This window comes from Bubalus kerabau, chromosome X, assembly GCF_029407905.1.
Source record: "Bubalus kerabau isolate K-KA32 ecotype Philippines breed swamp buffalo chromosome X, PCC_UOA_SB_1v2, whole genome shotgun sequence".
In the NCBI taxonomy this organism is placed as follows: Eukaryota; Metazoa; Chordata; class Mammalia; order Artiodactyla; family Bovidae; genus Bubalus; species Bubalus kerabau.
In genome coordinates, this window is record NC_073647.1 from 102,232,071 (window position 1) to 102,255,589 (window position 23,519).

Sequence of the window (23,519 nt, forward strand, 5' to 3'; positions counted from 1 at the left end):
GTTGCAAAGAGTTGGACACAGCACAGTGACTAAGCACAGTGGCCAGTAGTTAAAGTAGTAAAGTGTTAGTTGCTCTTTGCGACCCCTTGGACAGTAGCCCACCAGGCTCCTCTGCCCATGGAATTCTCCAAGCGAGAATAACTGGAGTGGGTAGCCATTCCCTTCTCTGGGGGATCTTCCCCACGCAGGAATTGAACCCGGGTCTCCTGCACTACAGGCAGATTCTTTAACCTCTGAGCCAACAAGGGCTTCAGTTAAAGCAGTAAAAACAGATTTAATTCAAGACTATTGCAAGAGGGGAAAAAAGAGACCTCTATATAGTACCAGATTTAATTTTGAATATAGAATGCTGCTGCTGCTAAATCGCTTCAGCTGTGTCCGACTCTGTGTGACCCCATAGACAGCAGCCCATCAGGCTCTTCTGTCCATGGGATTCTCTAGGCAAGAATACTGGAGTGGGTTGCCATTTCCTTCTCTGGAATATAGAATGAGCAAGTGAAAATTTATCACAAAGGAGCAGTGGGGGTACGGGTATATCTGTGGGTGGAAAATTACTAACATGAGATATCTAGGGGTAAGGTGGGATTCTAGTTAAATCCATCTAACGGGATTCTTGGTGAGGGCAGCAAAGGTGATCAGACATCACCTGGGAGATGGTGGAGGATGGGGAGCCACATCAGCTATCTGGGGTGATCAGATACAAAGAATGGGGGGTTCTGGCTAAATTGACTTAGCAGGACTCTTGCAAAAATTGGACAATGCAGAGATGATCACAGAAGCCCAAAAGTTGATGGTTAGTCATGGGTTAAGATTTCTGTCAAAGTACTTGACCTGAGCCTGGTGTGAAGCAAGTTTCTGTTCTTTCTTGAATGACTTCTTCCCCCAGAAGAAGATGGTAACCACCCAGAGTTCCACCTGTTAGTTTGGGAGTCTCATGGGGTCAGTGACTTGCAGTCTCTCCAGCTTCCCAGTATGGCAGAGTGGAGAGTGCCCTCCTGGTTTTTTCTCTGTTCCAAGTCCCAGCCAGGACCTGGGTGACTATGGAGCTGTGGATGGAGCAGGCCAACGGCAGGGAGCAGTTTGGCTTCTCCAATGTCTGCTTTTCTGCAGAAGCTGAAGGACTTCTTGGCAATGAGGAGGAGCCCAGCTTTCTTGAAAGTGATTTTGTTCCCTGCCTGTGTTTAACCGCTGTCAAAAGTGACAGCCAGGTGTAAGGTGGAGGAAGGGGCACAGACTGGAAGGCTCTCTCAAGCTTGCTCCTGGCCTTTGATCCTGACATTAGCGATTGTACCTGTCACTTGTCGGTGCTCTTTGTCACCATAGATGTGTTTGAAAAAAGTTTGAAATATTGTAACTTTCTCTATAAAGACAAAGCAAACCAAAAGTCTGGAAGCAAAGAGAATGGTTTAGGAAATGAAAACTGTAATACAGATGAGAAGGGATGATGATATGAATTAAGGCAAGAGCTGTGGGGAGGCAGGTACACCCATTCTGCATAAGCTTCCTGTGAATTTGAAGTTAGGCTAGAGAAAAGCAGCCAGCATGGTGTCCGGCATACTACTTGGTGTCAAATAAGTGCTTTGTTGCTACTTTTCCCTCTCCCTGAGATAAATTCTGTCAGAAAGCAGGCCCATGGGTGCTATCTGTGGGTATAGGCCAGGAGTCTTGTTCTGGCTCCTAATACTGTGGCAGGTTTCCCAAGCGATGTCATGCCCCTTTCAGCTCTGGAAAGGGCTTCTAGAAATGAGGGAGCATAAGAGGTGACCAAATGAGTCAGGCCAACACACTCTCCTGTCATTCAAGGGCTCTTTCAAGGATGAGGATCGCTGTGGGGGCCTCTGCTTGTACTCTGAGAGGTTCTCAGGCCCTCACCCTCCTGCCCCAGTGGTCCCTCACCTTACTTTGGCAGCCTCCCAACCCCCTGTGTCCAGCTTAAGTTCAGCCAACTACCTCCCCTTCCCAGAAAAAAAAGTCTCACTCTGGCATGAGGTTTTCCAACATAAGGAGCGAAGTGGATGTTGCAAAACAGGAGGCAGAGACTGCAGAATCCCCCGGCTCAAGCTTTGTCCTCCCAACCTGACTGTGCTCTATCATGCAACAATGCAACCCTGAGCTACGGGCCTAGGGAGCACTGATCTCTTCACTTAGGTCAGAAGGAGGGAAGGAAGACGGGTGCATGGATGGGAGGAAGGAAGAAAGGGATAGAGGAGAAAGCCTGGGGTCTAGAAACAAAGTTTGAAAGGGCTGGAGGAGGGGAAGAGACAGAGACAGAGAGAAGAGAGAGAGAAGGAAAGAGAAAGAGGGAGAGGAGGAACCAGAACAGGAGGAGGAAAATGTAGAGAGGGGAGGTCTTTCAGATGGTAGCCGGAGAAGACGGAGGTCGAGTGGGGTTCTTAAGTCTCTGGTCCAGCTCTTCCTCTGGATTTACCCACAATGCCTCTGTAACCTCAGCATCTCTCTTTTTAAATTTTTTTTTGTATTTGTGTTTTGTATCTTTTTTTAATTTTTAAATTTTTATTGAGGTATAGTTATTGTACAATATTATGTAAGTTACAGGTTTTTAAAAGTTATACTCCGTTTTATTTAGTATAAGATATTAGCCATATTCTCCCTGTTGTACAATATATCCTTAAAACTTATTTTATACCTAATAGTGTGCACTGCTTAATCTTAATCCCCTACCCGTGTATTGCCCCTCCCCACTTTTCTCTCCCCACTGGTAACCACTAGTTTATTCTCTATGTCTTTGAATGTGGTTCTTTTTGGTTATATTCACTAGTCTGCTCTATTTTTTAGATTCTGGATATAAGTGACATCATACAGTATGTGTCTTTCTCTGTCTGATTTATTTCACTTAGCATAATGCCCTCCAAGTCCATCCATGATGCTGCAAATGGCAAAATTTCATTCTTTTTATGGCTGAACAGTATTCCATTGTATATGTGTATGTATCTTCTTTATCCATTAATCTGTTGATGAATATTAAGGTTGCTTCCATGTCTTGATTACTGTCCGTAGTGCTGCTGTTAAAACTGGGGTGCATGTATCTTTTTCAATTAGTGTCTTTGTTTTTGTTTTGGATCTATAGCCCCAGGAGTGGAATTAACCTCAGCATATCTTCAGTGAAGTGTAAGTGCGAGAAGTACCAGAGATTGAGACCCGCCATAATCCCCCCACACACGCTGTCCAGTCTAGGGCACCTTCCACTCCTAAATCATGTCTTACAGTGCAAGAGGGAGTGTTTGAGGGTGAGGATCTATATATCCCAGAGACATTTCTTTAGCATCATATGCTCAGTGTCTGCTGCATACCGACCCCCTGTGACTTGTTCCAGAAGTACATGCCAGGCAAAACAGCAGGGGCTGGAGGCCCAGTGGCCCTGCTGACAATCTGATGGAGTCAGTGCCTTGTGCCCCAGGCAACCATGGCCTCATCTGAGGAGAACATGGGTGAGAAGTGCATGGGAAGAGGCAGGTCTTGTCTGGGGGGAGCCGGGGGGATTAAGGCCCCAGGTCAGCACCTGCCCACTCTGAGAGCCCACTCCTGGAAGCCACGTGTCTCTGTCAGGAGAAGAAATGTGCCCATATGTTGGTTGCTTCCTTCTCCAATGGTCCAGCAGATTGTTCCAGGCTGATAGGGGAGGGAATCCTGCCTAACTGGAAGCTTCTGGGGCTGCTGTACCCAGAGTTCAGAGCCCTGCCTGGCTTGGAAGAGAGCTGGTCTGACTTTCCAACCCTGCCTGGAGGGCCTCCATTGTAACTGGCTCTGGGCCTTCCTGACCCCCTTGTGAGCAACCTCCACGGCCCAGGGCCAGGTTAGTACATGGGGCCCCTCCCTAGCTCTCACTAGGGGAGTTCCTTCAGGGTAGCGACATAAGCTACTGCATCCTAGGCCTCACTCCTTGGTTCTTCCCTGCTCACCCTCCCAGAAACACAAAGAAAGGTCCCCCCTTCCTACCGTACAGCCCAGGGAACTATAATCAATATACTGTAATAAACCATAATGGAAAAGAATATGAAAAAGCATGTATAAATAACTGAGTCACTTTGCTCTACAGCAGAAATTAACACAGCATTGTAACAATCAACTGTACTTCAGGGACTTCCCTGGTGGCACAGCGGATGAGAATCCATCTGCCAATGCAGGGGACATGGATTTGATCCCTGGACCACATGCTGTGCCACAACTATTGCAGCCTGTGTGCTCTGGAGCCAGCGCTCCACAACAAGAGAAGCCGCCACAATGAGAAATCCGGGCATCCCAATGAAGAATAGCCCTCCTTGCTGCAACTAGAGAAAGCCTGTGCACAGCGATGAACACCCAGCAGAGCCAAAAATAAATACTTCTTTAAAAAACAATACTTCAATAAAATTTTTCAAAAAAGAGAATAGAAGAAAGGTCCCCGCACCCACTCCACATAACTTCCCTGACTCATTGTCTAACAGAGAAGACTGAGTATCACATTGGGGCAATTCTCATTATAGGTGTTCTCTTCATGGCCTACAGACAAGATAGTCCTGTCTCCACACCATCAGCTGTGCAGCAGTCACCTATGCAGGGAGAGTGGTCAAGCTCTTCCTGACCCAGGGCTCAGTTCCATGATTGCCATCTGGGGCTCTGCCCTCCAGCTCTCAGAAGCACAGAGAAGAAATAGTTGTTTCTCTGTGACTGTGGCCCCATGTCAGGGTGGCCCAGGGCCAGACTAGGACATGAGCACTGATGAGGCAGTAAAGAGTAGAAGCTAATCACTTTCATCTGGAAAGATTTTCCTGTTTTTCCATTTTCTCCTTTAGTTCTATAACCACAGAAGGATTACTAGGCCCAAGGGCATAACTCTCCTTAAGGTTTCTTATTCATCTGCTAAGTGAATGTTCATTTCTTTCCAAATGAGTTATTTTCTACTCCCACCTGCACTTTGCTCCATCTTCAGTGCTGCTGCTGCTGCTAAGTCACTTCAGTCGTGTCCGACTCTGTGCTACCCCATAGACGGCAGCCCACCAGGCTCCCCCGTCCCTGGGATTCTCCAGGCAAGAACACTGGAGTGGGTTGCCATTTCCTTCTCCAAAGCATGAAAGTGAAAAGTGAAAGTGAAGTCGCTCAGTCGTGTCTGACCCTCAGTGACCCCATGGACTGCAGCCTTCCAGGCTCCTCCGTCCATGGGATTTTCCAGGCAAGAGTACTGGAGTGGGGTGCCATCTTCAGTGCTAACTATCATCATTTCTCATTAATGCTACTTCAATACTGGAAAATGATTTCTGATTGTGTTCATTTTAGTTTCTTTTTTTCCCCAAGGAAAGTGAACATTTTCCCATAGCTTTAAATCACCTTAATACTTGTTTGTTTAGGCCCTTTGCCACTTTATCCTTGGAGTATCTACTGTGTTTTTTTTTTAAAGTTAGTTCTGTTCAATTAAGTTTTAATGAATTCCTACTTGGTATCATGCAGGAATTGTGCAGGGCCACAACAATATGGAGATGAAGCCAACACATGCTTTACCCTTCAGATGAAATTCTTCATGGGAAAGCAGAGCTCCTAATGAGATCATTTCAATACTGTAGTAAGATAGGGGTTTGTATCAGGCATAGGGAAGGGGAGCATTTTCCCCTGAAAGAAAATACCAAGTACAAGGAATAAGATTGAACCATCAGAAGAAAACTGAAGCATTCACAGGCAGAAAGAACCACAGGAATAAAGGGCCAGGGCAGGAACCAGCACTAGGTGGTGAAGAACCTGAAAAGCAGATGCATAAGGCTGAAGTGGGAGAGCTGGAGGGCTTGCAAGCAGTTGGGGCTAGGGGAGAGGCCAGAGTATGAATAACCTTGAACTCCACTGGAAGAACTTTGGGCTACTTTTTGGAGATGAGAAAAGTTAGTGAATGACTTTTAGCACGAGAATGACATGGGAATACTTGTCTTCAGATTTTATTCCACCCCCCACCCCCCACCATGCCCCGGCTGCAGTGTTGGCTGGTATCCAAAATACAAGGGTGTATTAGTTTGCTAGGATTGCTGTAACCAAGTACCACAAACTGGGTGGCTTTCCAGAAGAAGTTTACTGTCTCAGAGGCTAGAAGTCTAAGATCAAGGTGTTATCAGGGTTGGTTCCTTCTGAGGGCTGTGAGGGAGAATCTGTTCCCTGCCTCTTGCCCAACCTCCAGTAGTTTGCTGGCAATCTTTGGTATTCCTTAGTTTGTAGAAGCATCGCCTTGATCTCTGGCTTTACCTTCACATGGCATTCTCCTATGTACATGTCTCTGTGTTCAAATCTCCACTTTTTATAAGGACATCATATTAGATTAGAGCCCACCATAATGATCTCATTTAAACTTGATTACCTCTGTAAAAACCCCATCTCCAGATAAGATCACATCCCAAAGTACTGGGGGGTTAGGGCTTCAACATATGAATTTTACAAGGAAACGATTCAGCTCATAATAAAGGGGGAGAATAGATTAGGAGCCCAGGACTTAAATTAGGGCTGTGGAGGGACAGACAAAATTGAGGGACTAGGACAGAATTCATTTGGGGGTGTAAAATTCACAAGTCTTGCTCTTTCATGAAATGTAAGGGAAGGAGAGTTCAACTTCCAGGTTTGGAATACTCCACTATTTCTTGTTGTTTAGTCACTAAGTCATGTCCAACTCTTTGTGACCCTATGGACTGTAGCCCACCAGGCTCCTCTGTCCATGGGATTCTCCAGGCAAGAATACTGGAGTGGATTGCCATTTCCTTCTCCAGGGGATCTTCCCGACCCAGGGGCTGAACCCACGTCTCCTTCTTGGCAGGCAGATTCTTTACCACTAAGTCAAGGGAAGCCCTTGGAGTACTTCCATTCCAGGGCTATTTGTGTATTAGTACTAAAGGAGGAGGATGGTGAAGGGGAATAAAGAAGATTGGATTGTAAGATGACAAGATTATCCTAGATATTGTACGTTAAGCTTGAAAGATCTGTAAGACATTCCCATCGGTCAGGCAGGAGAAAGATCAGAGCTGGAAACATACATTTGGTAGTGAGAAGCATGTAGGTAGAAGTTTAAAGTGATGAGCAAGGAGGTGACTGTCCTAGAAAAGCAAAGGAAAGACAGAGGGTCAAGAACAAGAGGGTAGGGAACACCAGATATAAAGACAGTGCTTAGTGTGAGAAGTTGATTGAAAAAATTCCAAGGAGGGAGTGAGGAGAGATAAATTAGGAGTTTTAGATTAACATATACACAGTACTATGTATTAAATAGGGCGTTGCAGGTGGTGCTACTGGTAAAGAATCCGCCTGCCAATGCAGGAGACACAAGAGAAGATTGGATCCTTGGATTGGGAAGATTCCTTGGAGTAGGAAATGACAACCCACTTCAGTATTCTTGCCTGGGAAATTCCATGGACAGAGGAGTCTGGTGGCCTATAGTCCATGGGGTCACAAAAGGCTGAGTGTGCACATGCACACACATGCACATACACACACACATTTAATAGGTAGAGTAAGGACTTACTGTATAGCACAGGCAACTATACTTGATATTTTGTAATGACCTATAATGGAAGAATCTGAAAAAGTATATATATATACATATAACTATATATATATATATATATATATATATATATATATGCTGTGTGTGCTGTGCTTCGTCATGTCCTCCGACTCTTTGTGACCCTATGGATTATAGCCCACCAGGCTCCTCTGTCCATGGGATTCTCCAGGCAAGAATACTGGAGTGGGTTGTTTTGCCCTCCTCCAAGGGATCTTCCCCACCCAGGGATCCAATCATGTGGCTCCTGCATTGCAGGTGGATTCTTTACCACTGAGTCACCAAAGAAGCCATATATATATATATATATATATATATCACACACACACACACACATAGTAACTGAATCACTTTGTTGTACCTTGAAACTAAGGCAACACTGTATTAATAAATTAACTATACTTCAATTTAAAAATTTTAAGAAGAGTAACAGAACATTTCCAGCAATAAAAGAAAATTCCAAGAAGGAGCTATCTTCCATGGGAATGTTGGATCCATGAGAAAAAGGACTTGGTCTAATTTCCTCACTGCTATCTATTCAACCGCTTATAACAATGCCTGGTACAGAGTAGCTATACAATAAATATTAGATGAATAAAATGTTGAGTGAGCTACTCAGAGAGGCATATGAAAAATCAAGAGTTCAGTGTTCCAGGAACCACGGGAGTGATTCTAACACCCCTACTATACTTCACTGAAAAAATATCATTCTTGTATGTAATTGGCTCCAGTGACTTTCAAAAATAAGCTATTTGTAAAAGGTTTCTAAACTTGATTTGTAATATAAAAAGCATCAACAAAAAATGTACACATGTTGTTGAAAATAGATGTTATAAATAAACTAGATGTTGTCCTTCCAATGCTAAATCTTATATGTTAACCCACAAGAATGATCAGAGTAATACAACTTTTATATACCATTTGGCACTCAGATATTCACAGCAACTTTATTTGTAACAACCCAAACTGGGAATGACCCAAATGTCCAGGTGAATGAATAAATTAACTGTGCCAGACAATGGAATACTACTCAGTAATTACGGAATTCATATTGATGCACACAATGACACCTATGAATCTCAAAATACTACTGCTGCCTAAAAGAAGTTATGCAAAAAAGGAGTGCATACTGTATGATTCCACTCATAAAAAATTCTAGAAAATGCAAGCTAATCTATGGTGACAGAAAGTAGATTAGGAGTTCCTTGGGAGGTTGGGGGGAAAGGAAGGAGCAGAAGGGAATGACTAACAGGGGGCAAGAGGGAAATTTGGGGGCAAAGGATGTGTTCATGCTCTTGACTGTGGTTATGGTTTCTCTGAGGTAGGCATCAAACTTGGCAAATACTACACTCTAATACGTGCAATTTATTGTGTCAGGTATACCTAAATTTTCTAAAAAAATCAAATACCTCAATTTAAAAATGGGTGAAGGACTTGAATAGACATTTCTCCAAAGAAGACACACAAACGGCCACCAGACATATACAAATGGTACGTGAAAATGTGCCCAACATGACTAATCATCAGGGAAATGCAAATCAAAACCACAGTGCAACGTCACTTTACATCTATCAGGGTGACTATTATCCAGAAAAAAGACAACAAATATTTTGCTAATATGGGTGTGGAGAACTTGTACACTGTTGATTAGAATGTAGAATGGTGCATCCATTAGGGGAAATAGTATGGAGGTTTCTCAAAATATTAAAAATAGAACTACTATATGATGCAGCAATCCCACTCCTGAGTATATATCCAAAAGAATTGAAATCAGGATCTTCAAGAGATATCTGCACTCCCATGTTCATTGCTGAACTATCCACAATACTCAAGACATGCAAACAACCCAAACACCCATGACAGATGAGTGGATAAAGGGAATGTGGCTGTCACAGAGCACCGGGTTGAGCTCCCTGTGTTACACAGCAACTTCCCACTAGCTATCTATTTTACTTACATATGTGGGATGCAGGGATGGGAGGGAGGTTCAAGCGGGAGGGGACATATGTATACTTATGGCTGATTTACGTTGTTGAATGGCAGAAACCAACACAACATTGTAAAGCAATTATCCTCCAATTAAAAAGAAATTTCAAAAAGTACAACCATTTTTAAAAAAGAATGTTGTATATGCACAAGTGGAATACTATACAGCCTTAAAAAGAAGGAAATCCTACCGTTTGCAACAATATGGGTGAATCTAGAGGACTTCATGTTAAATGAAAAAAGCCAGTTACCGAAGGACGAATACTGTGTGGCTCCACTTAAATGAGACTTATGAAGCATGTATGCACTGGAGAAGGAAATGGCAACCCACTCCAGTATTCTTGCCTGGAGAATCCCAGGGACAGAGGAGCCTGGTGGGCTGCTGTCTATGGGGTCGCACAGAGTCAGACACGACTGAAGTGACTTAGCAGCAGCAGCAGCAGCATAAAGCACTCAGACTCCTAGAAGCAGAGAGAATAGAATGGTGATTGCTGGGGGCTGACAGGAAGGGAAAATGGGAATTGTTGCTCATGGATATCAAGTTTCAGTAATGGAAGATGAATAAATTCTAGAGGCCAGTACAACACAGTACCAATATATAATTAACCAAATACACTGCATGTCATTAACAATAAGGAACTGAACACTTCAAAATATATTGAGTCTAGATCTCATGTAAAGTGTTATCATCAGAAGGAAAAGGAAATATAAAAGAACACAAGGAAACTTTTAGAGGTGATGGATATGTTTAGTACCCTGCTTCTAGTGATGGCAACCCTGGTGTATGCATATATGCAAAGTCATCAAGATGTGTACATTAAATACATACATTTTTGTATATCAATTATCCCTTAATAAAGCTTAAAAAAGAAAAGAAAATGCAGATAATTATATGAGATTTCAAGCAGTCTTAAAGTACTGGATTTGTAACCATTGCCTACATGGTGGCTGGCACTTAGTAAGCCCTCAATACTCTCCTGTTATTAACTAGAGCAGCGGCCTCCATCCTTTTTGGCACCAGGGACCGGTTTCATGGAAGACAATGTTTCCAGAGACCGATAGCAGTGTGTGTGTGGGGGCGATGGTTTAGGGATGATTCCAGCACGTTACATTTATCCTGAGTTTATTTCTATTACTATTACATCATTTCCACCTCAGATTATCAGGCATTAGATCCCAGAGGTTGGGAACCCCTGAACAAGAGGCTAAGAACTAACTCACCATTCTGCAACTCCCTATGGATCTTACAAACCTCGCCCCTGTTGCCAAGGGAACAAGTGCCAAGGAGACGCTCAGGAGCGCCCCAGCCTGTCTATGCGGTGAAGATGGCACCAATGAGAGGCGCCCATAGCCTCCAAAGGACAAGGAATAGGGGAGGCAGGAGGCGACCTGGAAAGGAGGGGCTGGAGATTAAACAGCCAGCAGAGAAGCTGGAGGCCGAGGGGCTGGGAGAGAAGGATGGCAGAGGGTGGCCATTCCCCGAAAGAGGGGAAGATGCGGGAGAGGGGCGACAGGGCGCCCCCGGCAGGAGCAGGTTCCAGGCCAAGGTTCACCCTGTAGTGACTTGACAGATTGCAAGCACCTGACCGGATGAAACAGGAACTCACCCACCCCACTAGCAAGTCTCTTTGCTCACGTAACCTATCCCCGCCCTCGCTACCCTCTACCCGTTACCCCCGCTTCCGCCGCACAGCAAACTAAGGCGTTCATTGGTTCAGCCTTCGGATCTTTCTCGAACCCTACAGCTTTGTCTGCAGTCAGCAAAGTGCAAGCTCACCTCCAGAAAGCCAAGCCCGTACCTTCTTAGCGACCGCCGGGTTACTGGAGCGCCTGCTGGGGACCTCAGGTGCTGCAAGAGGAGCATTTACTGTGGTCAGAGGCACAACTTAACTTGTCCTTTACACATCTTCATTCAGGAAAAGCTGAGCGTTGGAGCCTCAGAAAGATGAGGACAGTGTCTGCTATCCCCACGCACCCCCCCAGCCCCACTCCCACCCCACCCCCGTCTTTAATGGTTTCTAAATACCACTCTCAGCTAAAGGATACAGGGCTCTTTGGAGAAATGGCTTATTCTGTGGCTGCAGTAGGGAAAGTACAAGATGTGCTTAGAACATCTTGCACCAGAAAGTAATGAATTGCTCAGAGAATAAGGGGGACATATCAGAATGATACAGGAAGTGGCTTGAAGGGTCTCTCCCTGCGCCAAATTTGGACAGTTTGAGCCCCCAAATAAATAATGACTTCCTGTTCCTGTCAAGGTGGAATAGCCCATTCCTCCCAAGCCCTCCCTCTTACAACTGAAATCCCCCGTACTGTACATAACTCAACAAATAAACATAGGAAGACTCTGGAAGGTGAAAAGAAAGCAGATAGATGGTCTAGGGACCTCAGGACGTGAGGAATAACACAGCAGTGAATTTCCTCAGCTTCCTTATTGTGGCTAATAAATCCTGCACCAGGGGCTCCAGAAGCCTCTGATCTGGAACTGCCAACAGGCACCTATCAAAAAACAAACAAAAGCTCTGAGAAAAGTCTGCTTCCTTTAGCCAAAGGTTGGGGCAAAAGGTGGCCTAACAACAGAAAAATCCTTTAGATAATACCAGTCCTACAGCTTCCCTGGCAACTCAAATGGTAAAGAATCTGCCTGCAATGCAAGAGACACGGGTTCGATCCGTGGGTTGGGAAGATGCCCCGGAGAAGGGAATGACAACCCATTCCAGTATTCTTGCCTGGAGAATTCCATGGACAGACCGTGGGGTCGCAAAGAGTCGGACAGGACTGAGCGTCTAACACTTTCACTTTTTACAGCAACCAAACAGCAAGGGAAAAACCAGCATCCCACACACACTCCCATGTTTCATCAGGAGACCAGGGATCTGGTATTCCACCCCAGCCCTCAGCAGGAGGAAGTGGACTGAGCCTCCACCCCACCCAGCATCCACAGCCTAAACAAGGCAGTACCTGATTAGATCTAATCAGGATTCCCCACTCCCTCTCCTCTGGTGTCAGCAGGGCCCAGCAGGCAAGTGAGCTTACACCCACACACAGAGGTAAGCAGATGATGTCAGTTTGTGTCCTCATTTTTCTGGGAAGGTATGTTTCCATCCCATCCACCTACATGGAGGCGTTGTGAACAATCACTCCTTCACCTTGGCTGGGCGGGCATCCCAAAGGCCCTCTCCCAAAGAGAAGATTAAATATTATAATATCCAAAATGCTCTGGATATAATTTGTTTTTTTTTTTTAAATCACTTGTCATACCAAGAACCAGGAAAATCCACAACTTGAATGAGAAAAGACATTCAGCATGAACATAAATCATATATTGAAGTTTTCTTTCAAGGATTTTTAAAGCAGCCACCATAAAATCGCTTCAACAGGTAATTACAAGCTCAGTATTTCATGATTAAGCATAATGTCAGCTATAGGTTCCTTGTAGATGCTCTTTATCAGCTTGAGGTAATCCCTCTCTCATTTTGTCAAATATTCTTTCATAATCACATGATTTTTCTTCTGATGGAGTAAATTGCCTACTTTTCAAATGTTGAACCAGCCTTGTATACTTGGAATAAATCCCACGTGGTCATGGTGTCTATTTCTTTTCCTACATTGCTGGATTGGGTTTGCTAATATGTTGTTGAAGGTTTTGTATCTATGTTCTTAAGGGATATTAGTCTATAAATTTCTTGGTTTTGTACACGATTGTTTTATTTTGGTATCAGGGTATTGCTGACATCATAAGATGGGTTTTGGACTTGATTCCTTTCCTTCTATTTTGGGAACAGATTGTGTAAAATTGGTATGGACTCTTTCTTTAAATGTTTGATAGAATTCTCCAGTGAGAGAAATTTCTTTGGGGAGAGTCTTAATTTCAAATTCAACTTCTTTAATAGTTATGAGACTATTCAGATTATCTATTTCAGCTTGGTTGTGCTTTCGTAGTTGGTGGTTTTCAAGGAATTGGTCAATTTCTTCTAAATTGTAGAATTTATTTTCTTATTATCCTTTTAATGGCTTTTCTTTTTTACTTTTTTCACATCTTTTTTTTTACTTTTACTTTTGTCAATCTGCTAGAGGTTTATCAATGTTATTGATATTTTCAGTGAACCAGCTTTTTGTTTCATTAATTTTTTCTATTGATTTCTTGCTTTCAATTTAATTGATTTCTGTTCTTACCATTATTTCCTTCCCATTGTTTGGGCTTATTTTGCTCTTTTTTGGTCTCAAAGTAGAAACTTAGATTATTTATTTGAGAACTTTCCTCTTTCCTAAATGTAAGCATTTAGTGTTATAAATTTCCCTCTCACCACAGATTTAGCTGCTTTCCATATGTTTTAATTTGTTATATTTTCATTTTCATTCAATTTTATCTTTAAAAAAATTTCCTTTGAGTCCTCTTTTTTGACTCATGAATTGTTTAAGAATATATTCTTTAATTTCCAAGTGTGAAAATTTTACTAATTTCTAGTTTGTTTCCATTATGGCCAGAAAACATACTCTGTTTAATTTCAATTATTTTAAATTTGTTGTGGTTTTTCTAATGGCCCATAACATAGGCTATCTCCACCAATGTTTTATGAACACTTGACAACAATGTATATTCTACGGTGGAGGGTGTATTTATATATACACCCTTTTGGGGGGGTTCATTATTTTGTTCGCTTATTCCATTGCTGATTTTTTGATCAATTGGTAAGAGTTAAAGGTCTCAACTATAATAGTGCATTTGTCTGTTTCTCCTTTCAGCCCTATCATTTTTTGGTTTCATGTATTTTGAGGCTCTTTTGTTTGAAATGTGTGTGTTTAGGATTATTATGTCTTCCTGGTAGATTGATCCTTTTATCATTTACAGTGTCCCTCTTTGTTTCTAGTAAGATTTTCCCCCCTACTCTGAAGTCTACTTTATCTGACTTTTCATTCCTGCCTTTTTAAAAATTAATATTCAATCTACTTAAGTCATTGTATTTGAAGAGAGTTTCTTATAGATAACATCTGATGTGGTATTCAATGTGTGTAGTGGGGATATTCAAGAAAATTATATTTTTTAAGTGGGGAGGATAGCTTGCAATGCAGGAGGCCGAGGTTTGATCCCTGGGTCAGGAAGATCCCCTGGAGAAGGAAATGGCAACCCACTCCAGTATTCCTGCCTGGGAAGTCCCATGGACAGAGGAGCATGGTGGGCTACAGTCTATGGGATCACAAAGAGTCAGACATGACTGAGTGTGCATATACAAAGTTCTTAAATAAAGCTAGAAAAGTGATCAAATGACCTTAAATGCCCTTTAATTAATTAATTAATTAATTTAATTTAAATAAATCTGGAAAAGTGATCAAATGACCTTAAATGCCCTTAAATGACCTTTGGTGCCCTGGCTTCACCAAAACAAAAGAAAATTAATGACAACTTCAAGTGGGGAGGATAAAGGAAGTGAGATTTCTACACTTCATTCAAAGTAGTAAATATTGATACCAATAGATAAATTACATATCTACTGGTTACCTAGAGAAACCACTAAGAAATCTATACAAAGCAATACATTCAAAAAATATAAATAAAAATAAAAAAATAAAACTTACTAACAAAAAAAATATATATATAAATAAAATAATAAAAACTATAAATAAATCAAGATAGAATCCAAAACATGCTCAAGCAACCCATAGGAAGTTAAGTTTGCTAAAGAGGAAACAAGCAGAGAAATAAATATTAAAATGGTAAACTTAAACATATAAATAGTTACAATATAAATAGTCTAAATTAATCAATTAAAAGAGATTGGCAGAGTGGATTTAAAAACATGAACCAATAATATGCTGGAATATATAAAGAACTCTTAAAATTCAACATCAAAGAAAAAAATCTCTTTAGGAAATGGTCAAAGGGCCTATAGCCATACTACCCTGAATGTGCCTGATCTCAGAAGCTAAGCAGGGTAGGGCCTGCTTTGTATTTGGATGGGAGAAAATGGGCAAAAAGGATATGAAGAGATATTTTGCTGAACAGGATACACAATGGCAAATAACCATATGAGAAGATATTCAGCATTATTAATCATTAGGAAAATGAAAACCATAATGAGCTATCACTACACACTCAAAATAACTAAAATACAAAATCATATTGCCAAATGCTGGCAAGTATGCAGAGAAACTGCATTACTCATACTTTGCAAGTGGGAATGTAAAATCGCACAAGCACTCTGAAAATGTTTGGCAGTTTTTAATAAACAACATGTAATTGCCATGAAAGTCAAAGTGTTAGTCACTCAGTTGTGTCTGCCTCTTTGTGAACCCATGAACTGTAGCCCTCCAGGCTCCTCTGCCCATGGAATTCTCCAGGCAAGAATACTGGAGTGGGTTGCCATTCCCTCCTCCACAGGATCTTCCCGACCCAGGGATCGAACCTGGGTCTCCTGCATTGCAGGCAGATTCTTTACATTCTGAGCTACAGGGAAGTCCATATTACCCAACAATTGTATTCTTGGGTTTTTGTCCCAGAAAAACAAAAACTTATGTTCATACAAAACCCTATACACAAATGTTCATAGCAGCCTTATTATTATAGTGAAAACCTCGAAACAACCCAGATGAACTTCAACAGATAAATAGGAAAAGAAACTGTGGTATATCCATACTCTGGAATATTACTCAGCAATAAAAAGGAACAAAACGTTGATACACACAACAGCTTGAATGAATCTCCAGGGAATTGTGCTGAATGAAAAAAGCCAAACCCAAAAGTCATATATTAATACTATATGATTCCATTTATATAATAGTCTTGAAATGGCAAAATGATAGAGAACAAATTAATGTCAGGGGTTAGGGTCATGGAGGGTTAAAAGGTAGTGGATGTGGTTGTAAAAGGGTAGCAGGAGCAATTCTGTGCCTTGTGTTAATGTTTATTCCCTGGTTATGATACTGTACTGTCATTTTGGAAGATGTTACTAACAGATGAAACTGGATAAAGGGTATATAGGTTCTTTCTGTACTATTTCTTACAATTGCATGTGACTCTACAGTGCTTTCAAAATTTTAAAAATCTTTCATTTTTTAAAATGCATAGCTCACACATGATGGCTGTGTATCTCTGCTTTGGAGCATGGCTACAAAGTAGTAACCAGAAGGGCAGTGAGAATAAGGCAATGAAAGAGGAAATTTTCTGGAGGCAGAAGAGAAGACCAAGCAAGCATGTGGTGGCAAGAGCCCCACTATGTGGGCTACAATCTTGACTCTGCCACATACTAGTTCTACAGCCCTGGCTAAGTTACTCCCTTCCTCTGTGCCTCAGTTTCCTCACTGTAAAATGTGGATGAATTAATATGTACAAATTGCTTAGAACAGCAACTGATACATAGCACTCAAGGGTTTGTTATTTCTATTCTAGGAAGGATATGCTCAACTTCTGGCATTGCTACAGAAATACTAAGTTGACATCTTAAAACAATTCCATAAAAATCATATCACATGAATATTTAACTCATGAGAATTTCACTATTTATGCTCTGGGGATAAATAGCATCTATGTAATAATTTGAATGACTATTCAGATTTTTTTTTAATTACTTCATTCTTCTCCATCTTTATCCTTATTTGTATAATAAAAATAATATACATTAAAAATAAAATAATAATAGAAACATTATAACTAATAGAATAAATAGGGAATTATGAGTCCATATTTATATAAATAAATGAATACATTGAAAATTTGATGAGGAACAGGATATTTACATGATCTTCATAAATTACATATTAATTACAAAGGGAGAAAGAGTAACTTTACAGTGGAGAAGTCTGGCAGACTCACCTTACTTGAGTCATCATAGTGAATTATCATTGGTTACAATGCAAATTTGCATTTTGTGCCATCTGATTGGATGCACTCAGGACACAGCCTCACTTCTGTGCTATCCCTGACAAAGATTAATTACCTGAGTTTAATCATAAGGAAGCATTAGACAAATCCTAGTTGAAGGACATTCTATGAAATAACTGCTCTAGAAAGAAATGGCAACCCACTCCAGTATTCTTGCCTGGAGAATTCCATGGACAGAGGAGCCTGGTGGACTATAGTCCATGGGGTTGCAAAGAGTCGGACATGACTGAGCAACTAACACACATAATCATCAAAAGGTTATGAAAGATAAAGTAATACTGAAGAACTATTCCCAATTGAAGAATAAGAGATATGGAAACTAAATGCTAAACCTAATCCTAAACTGGATTCTTTTGCTATAATGAATGCTGTCAGGACAATGTGCTCAGTTGTTCAGTCATGTCCATGTGGTTTGATCTCTGGTCTAGGAACTAAGATGCTATATGCCTTGTGGCCAAAACACCGAAACATAAAAAACAGAAGCAGTATCGTAACAAATTTAATAAAAACTTTAAAGAAATGGTCCAGATTAAAAAAAAAAATCTAGAAAAAAAAAAGAAATTTAAGCAGGCAATTGAAAAAAGAAGCAAATAATCATATAAAAGATGCTCAGGCTCATGAATAAAATCTCATGAAGAACCAGAGGCAGTAGTCATTGTGCTATTAACCCAATACTGGAGATTTTCCAACACTGTAAAACCTACTTAATAAGAAAATGATTGCTTTCCTCATCATACATATAAAAATGATTTGTATCCAGTATATTCAATATCATATGAGTAAATGTAGCTAAAGTGTCTGATCTTCATAGTGATTCATACCTGTTCTACAATATTTATTTATTTAACAGCTTTATTGAGATAATTGTGCAGAGAAAAAAATGTTGCTTGCTATTTCAGTAAACAAAGAATCTTGCCTGTCATTCAAGCAAATGACAAATGTTGCCTGCCATCAAGTCATCCACCACTGTAGCCACCACTGATGATGCACCTTGAGGGGAATTCAGGATGGAGAAAAACAAGACACTGGCCCTAGATAGTTAAGATGCATATCTAAGGAATAATTTCAGTGGATCTAGATTCTTGCATCTTCCCATACATAGAAAAGCACTAAAGTAATTAACTTGAGATGTCTGTTTTTCTTGTTAGTAGTAATCTTTTCATGTTTGACTATATGTTGGGTTATTTCCCCCACCAAAAACTCCTATATATCCTGGCTCCTTCCTTATTACTTTGGAACAGTTCCTCCAAGCTCTCTGAGAGGCTGTCTCCCAGGCTGTAGTCCTCAGTAAGGTCCTTGAATAACACCTAACTCACAACTTTTAGGTTTTGCTTTTTTTTCTTCAGTCAATAATTGACATATAGCATAGTGTTAGGTACCACCTCCATCCTGTCACATAGTTACCATTTTATTTTTGTGTGTGTAGTGACAATGTTACAGGGAAGATCCAACTTTGACTCCATGTTGGATCTGTTTCTTTTACTTTAATGTTTGCTTCCTAATGCTTTTGTTCACTAAAAAGATACTGTTTATACATAATGGCCTGCCTCAAGGAACCCTGCCCCTCTGCCTGAATGTTGATCTGATATGCCTTCCTTTAGGACTCTTTCCACCTGTTGATGACTTCAGGAAGGCAGAAATTGACACATCCCCACCCTGAAGCTGGCCACTCCAAGAGATATTTGTAAGATTAATGACCCTTTTTACTTTACTTCCTCACCACCCCGCTCTGTTCTATAAAAGAAATTGGCATCTAGACCCCACAAAAGGGTTATTTTGAGACATTAGTCTGCCATCTTCTCAGTCTGCTGGCTTTCCAAATAAAAGTCATATTCCTTGCTTCAACATCTTGTCTCTTGAATTAATGGCCTGTCATGCGTGAACAGAGCAAGCTTGGACTTGGTAACAAGAACATTTAAGATCTACTTTGTAGGCAACATTCAAGTATATGAACCAGTATCATTAGCTATATTCATCACACTGTACAAAAGAGCCCTAGTTCTTGTTCATCTTAAAGTTTGAATTTTGTGCCTTTGACCAGTATCTCCCCATTTTCCTACGACCAATCCAGGATAACCACCACTCTACTCTATTTCTGAGTTTGGCTTTTTTACATTCTACATATAAGGAATATCATTCAGTGTTTGTATTTCTCTGTCTGGTGCTTTATTTCGTTTAACACAATGCCCTCAAGGTTCATCCAAGTCATCACAAAAGTCCTTCTTACTCACAGCTGAATAATCTTCCATTATATATATATGTGTGTGTGTATATATTTATATATAACATCTTCTTTAACCCCTCATCTGTTGACAGACACTTTGGTTGTTTTCATTTCCTAGTTATTGTAAATACTGCTGCATTGAACATGAGAGTGCAGATATTTCCTCAAGATCCCAATTTCTATTCCTTTGGGTATATACTCAGAAGTGGGATTGCTGGATCATAATGTAGTTTTATTTTTAATTTTTGAGGAAGCTCCATACTGTTTTACTAGTGGCTATACCAATTTGCACTACCACCAATGGTGCACTAAGCTTCCCTTTCTCCATACCCTTACCAACACTTGTTATCTCTTGTCTCCTTGATGATAGCCATTCTAACAAGTGTGAGGTGCTATCTCACTGTGGTTTTGATTTGAATTTCCCTGATGATTCGTGATGTTGATTACCTTTTCTTGTATCTTTTGGCCATTTGTATGTCTTTGTTGGAAAACTGTCTATTCATTTCCTTTGCCCATTTAGAGTTGAGTTGTTTAAGTTTTTAATATATATGGATATTAACCCCTTAACATATAAATGATTTGAAAATATCCTCCCCCATTCCATAGGTTTCTTTTTTTCATTCTGTTGGTTTCCTCTCTGTGATGTAGTCCCACTTATTTATTTTTGCCTTTGTTGCCTGTGCTTTTGCTGATGTATTTAAGAAGTTGCTGCCAAGACCAATGTCAAGGAGCTTTTCCCTGCATTTTCTTCTGAGAGTTTTCTTATAAGAGTTAAACTAAGTCTTTAATTCATTTTGAGTTCATTTTTTGTGAGTGGTACAGATTCAGCAATATTGTATTACCCAACAAAAGGGTAAAGGAAACATATATTTCAGTTAGCTGCCTTACATTCTGTTGGCTGAAAACCAGAGAGCAAAATTTACTTGTACTATTAATCCCTTTAAACAACTACTCTCTTATAAACTTAAGGTGAAGGCAATAAGAACTCTTTTCTTCCCTACCAACTTGAGATTTTGATGTCAAAATAGCATGCATCATGATTTCCAGGTGTTGTGACTTTTCCCTATTCAAGTAATACCATGATATTGTTCTATTTTGAGTAGTGATTATTTTAATTACCTGTTTCATGGCATTTTCTTTCTCTATCTCACTACTTATAAAACTGCAGATTTTTAAATAAAAAATAAATGAAATATTTCCAGTTTTCTGGGGTATCTAGTAGTTATTTGGGGAAAAAATGAAAACATGATATCCGTCTTCTCCTTCTACCAAAAAAGAAAATTCTATCTGGTTTGAAGCTCTAAATGTTAAAAAAAAAAAGGAAAAAGAAAATAAAACTCAAAGGAAAAAAAAACCTTGAAAGTGTTAAATTAAAATAAGGGCAAATATTTTTATAATTGACAGATCGGATGTCATGAAAGAAAAAACATTGATAAATTAAGCCTCCTAAAAATATAATTGTTTGTGTATGCTTCTGAACATTTTGCTATTCTTATACCAACAAAAGTTTTTAACAAAAAATAAGATCAGTGAATGCTTATTGCTCTGCAACTTATTTTTATTCATTTTGAAATAAAATAATGGCATCTTTCCAAATCAGTGCTTTTGTTTTCATGAAAATATATCTCATTATATAGAAATCTATAATGTATTCTTTTATATTCTTCTCTTTTGTTAATATCTTAACTCACCAGGTTATAGGAGGAACAAAGAGTAAGCCTACACCAACACTTATAATGCCTAGAGGTTCTTATCAAAGGGTTTCAAAGCATCTAATGCAATGCTTTCCTGATATTCTTTGCTCCAACAAGTGGCAGGAAATAAGTGATTCTGAAAATAAAACTGCTGAGTCATGAAGCATATTTTTTACACCACCCACAGGTGGATATGAAGTTTAGTATTTAAAAAAACTAAGATTCTAAGGAAAATAAAGTTATGGATGTTGAAAAGTACATAATTTTGCTTTTCAGAGTGATAATAAAATGCACCATCTTAGTAAATTTAAAAAATAAATTTAACGCATCAATACATCTCAGGTGATGCTAACAAAAAGGAGAGGAAAAATGAACTTTCTAATTTGATGATTTAAATGTTTTATCTTCTAAGAAGTTTCCAAATTGTATACAAAATAAAATGTATACTTAGTTGTCTTCTTTGGTTCTCAGAAAAAAATTTCCCTACATTACATTCTCCTTGGCTTGTTTCCTTCCAGAAAGCTCCCTGGATGGAATTTTGCATAAGGCCCAGAAGAGGGCTCTGTGTGTGTTCTGAGGCACCGTCAGGCATACATAGAAGACACTGCAGACACCCAGTTAGGGAATTAGGAATGAGGGCTCCTACCTCCCACACTCCAACCACAGGGCTATCAAGTTCTAGTTACAGCTGTTCAGCTAACAACAGATGGTGTTTGCCCTTCCTTTTAATCAAGGAGTCAGAAGAAATGGTTTCTAAGAATAACTAGCAGCTTGGAAAAATATCCCCATTATGTGAATTACCATGCAAGTATTTTATATTGCAGCTTTTATTCCCCTAAGTTCCTATTTCCATTTTAAAATGTATTTGAAAGATATACAGGTATATAACATAAATGCTCAGGAAAAAATACATTAAAAAGAAACACATCACAGTGGTGGTGAAGAATGGTTATTAATGCAGAGGTTATGGTTGATTTTGCTACATTCTTTTTTTCTCTAAATTTTACAGTTTGTGCAGTTCTTTTGTTTTGAATATTCCCCTTTCAAAAAGAGACAATATAGAAGAATGAAAAAGCAAGAGACAGGAAGTGTAATGCTTATCAAAAAGATTCAAAACATTTGGAACAACTTTAAACAATCTTTATTTGAAAGAGTTTTTAGAACGGTTAAAAATAATGTATGTGAAAATGATTCAGTTAGCCTATATAGAATTGGACCATGAAGAAGGCTGAGCACTGAAGAGTTGATGCTTTTGAACTGTGGTGTTGGAGAAGACTCGTGAGAATCCCTTGGACTGCAAGATGAAACCAGTCAATCCTAAAGGAAGTCAATCCTGAATATTCATTGGAAGGACTGATGCTGAAGCTGAAGCTCCAATACTTTGGCCACCTGATGCGAAGAGAGCTGACTCATTAGAAAAGATGCTGATGCTGGGAAAGATTGAAGGCAGGAGGAGAAGGGGATGACAGAGGACAAGATGGTTGGATGGCATCACGGACTCAATGGACATGAGTTTGAGCAAAGTCTGGGAGATGGTGAAGGTCAGGGAAGCCTGGTGAGCTGCAGTCCATTGAGTCACAAAGAGTCGGACACAACTGAGCAACAACAATATATAATTGGTCATTTTTCATCTTTTCAGGGAAAAATAATGGAAGAATCCACTTATGTGAAGAAGGCATGGATCTTTTTTTTCCAAAAACAAAGTTTAAAAGATGCACCATGAAGTACTGTTGTTTTTATCTCCGTTTCAAGGAGGGGTGAAAACCCTGTCTGATGACTCTGTCATTAACATATATTTTGAATTAAAAGATCATTTACTCCTTTATTCCACAAATATTTAGATTCCTTTTATGTGCCAGGCACTTTCACACCCTGAATGCTCCCTTATCAAAACCACAAAAAAGGTTTGCCTGCCTAATCTAGATCACACGCCCTTATCAAGAAACTAAACATGTTACGATCTTATCCCCTTTAAGCAGGTCCTCTATCTCCCCAACTCCAGCTGTGACTTACCCAAGCCTCCTTCATTCTTTGGTTCTCCAACTATTCTTTTCTTCTAATTGAAGTCTAGTTGATTTGCAATATTTTATTAGTATGCAGGTCAAGAAACAACAGTTAGAATCAGATATGGAACAACAGACTGGTTCAAAATTGGGAAAGGAGTACATCAAGGCTGTATAGTGTCACTCTGCTTATTTAACTTATATGCAGAAT

General features: G+C 40.0%; 1 protein-coding gene across 1 annotated transcript in view; it reads left to right on the forward strand.

Moving 5' to 3' along the window:
- The first annotated feature begins 3,824 nt into the window (after positions 1-3,824).
- Positions 3,825-23,519, forward strand: part of TIMP1 (TIMP metallopeptidase inhibitor 1) — a 76,415-nt gene continuing 56,720 nt past the window's right edge. Inside the window, exon 1 of the mRNA XM_055563170.1 lies at positions 3,825-3,828. The gene's annotated coding sequence lies outside the window, so the exon portion shown is untranslated. The remainder of the gene's footprint in view (positions 3,829-23,519) is intronic.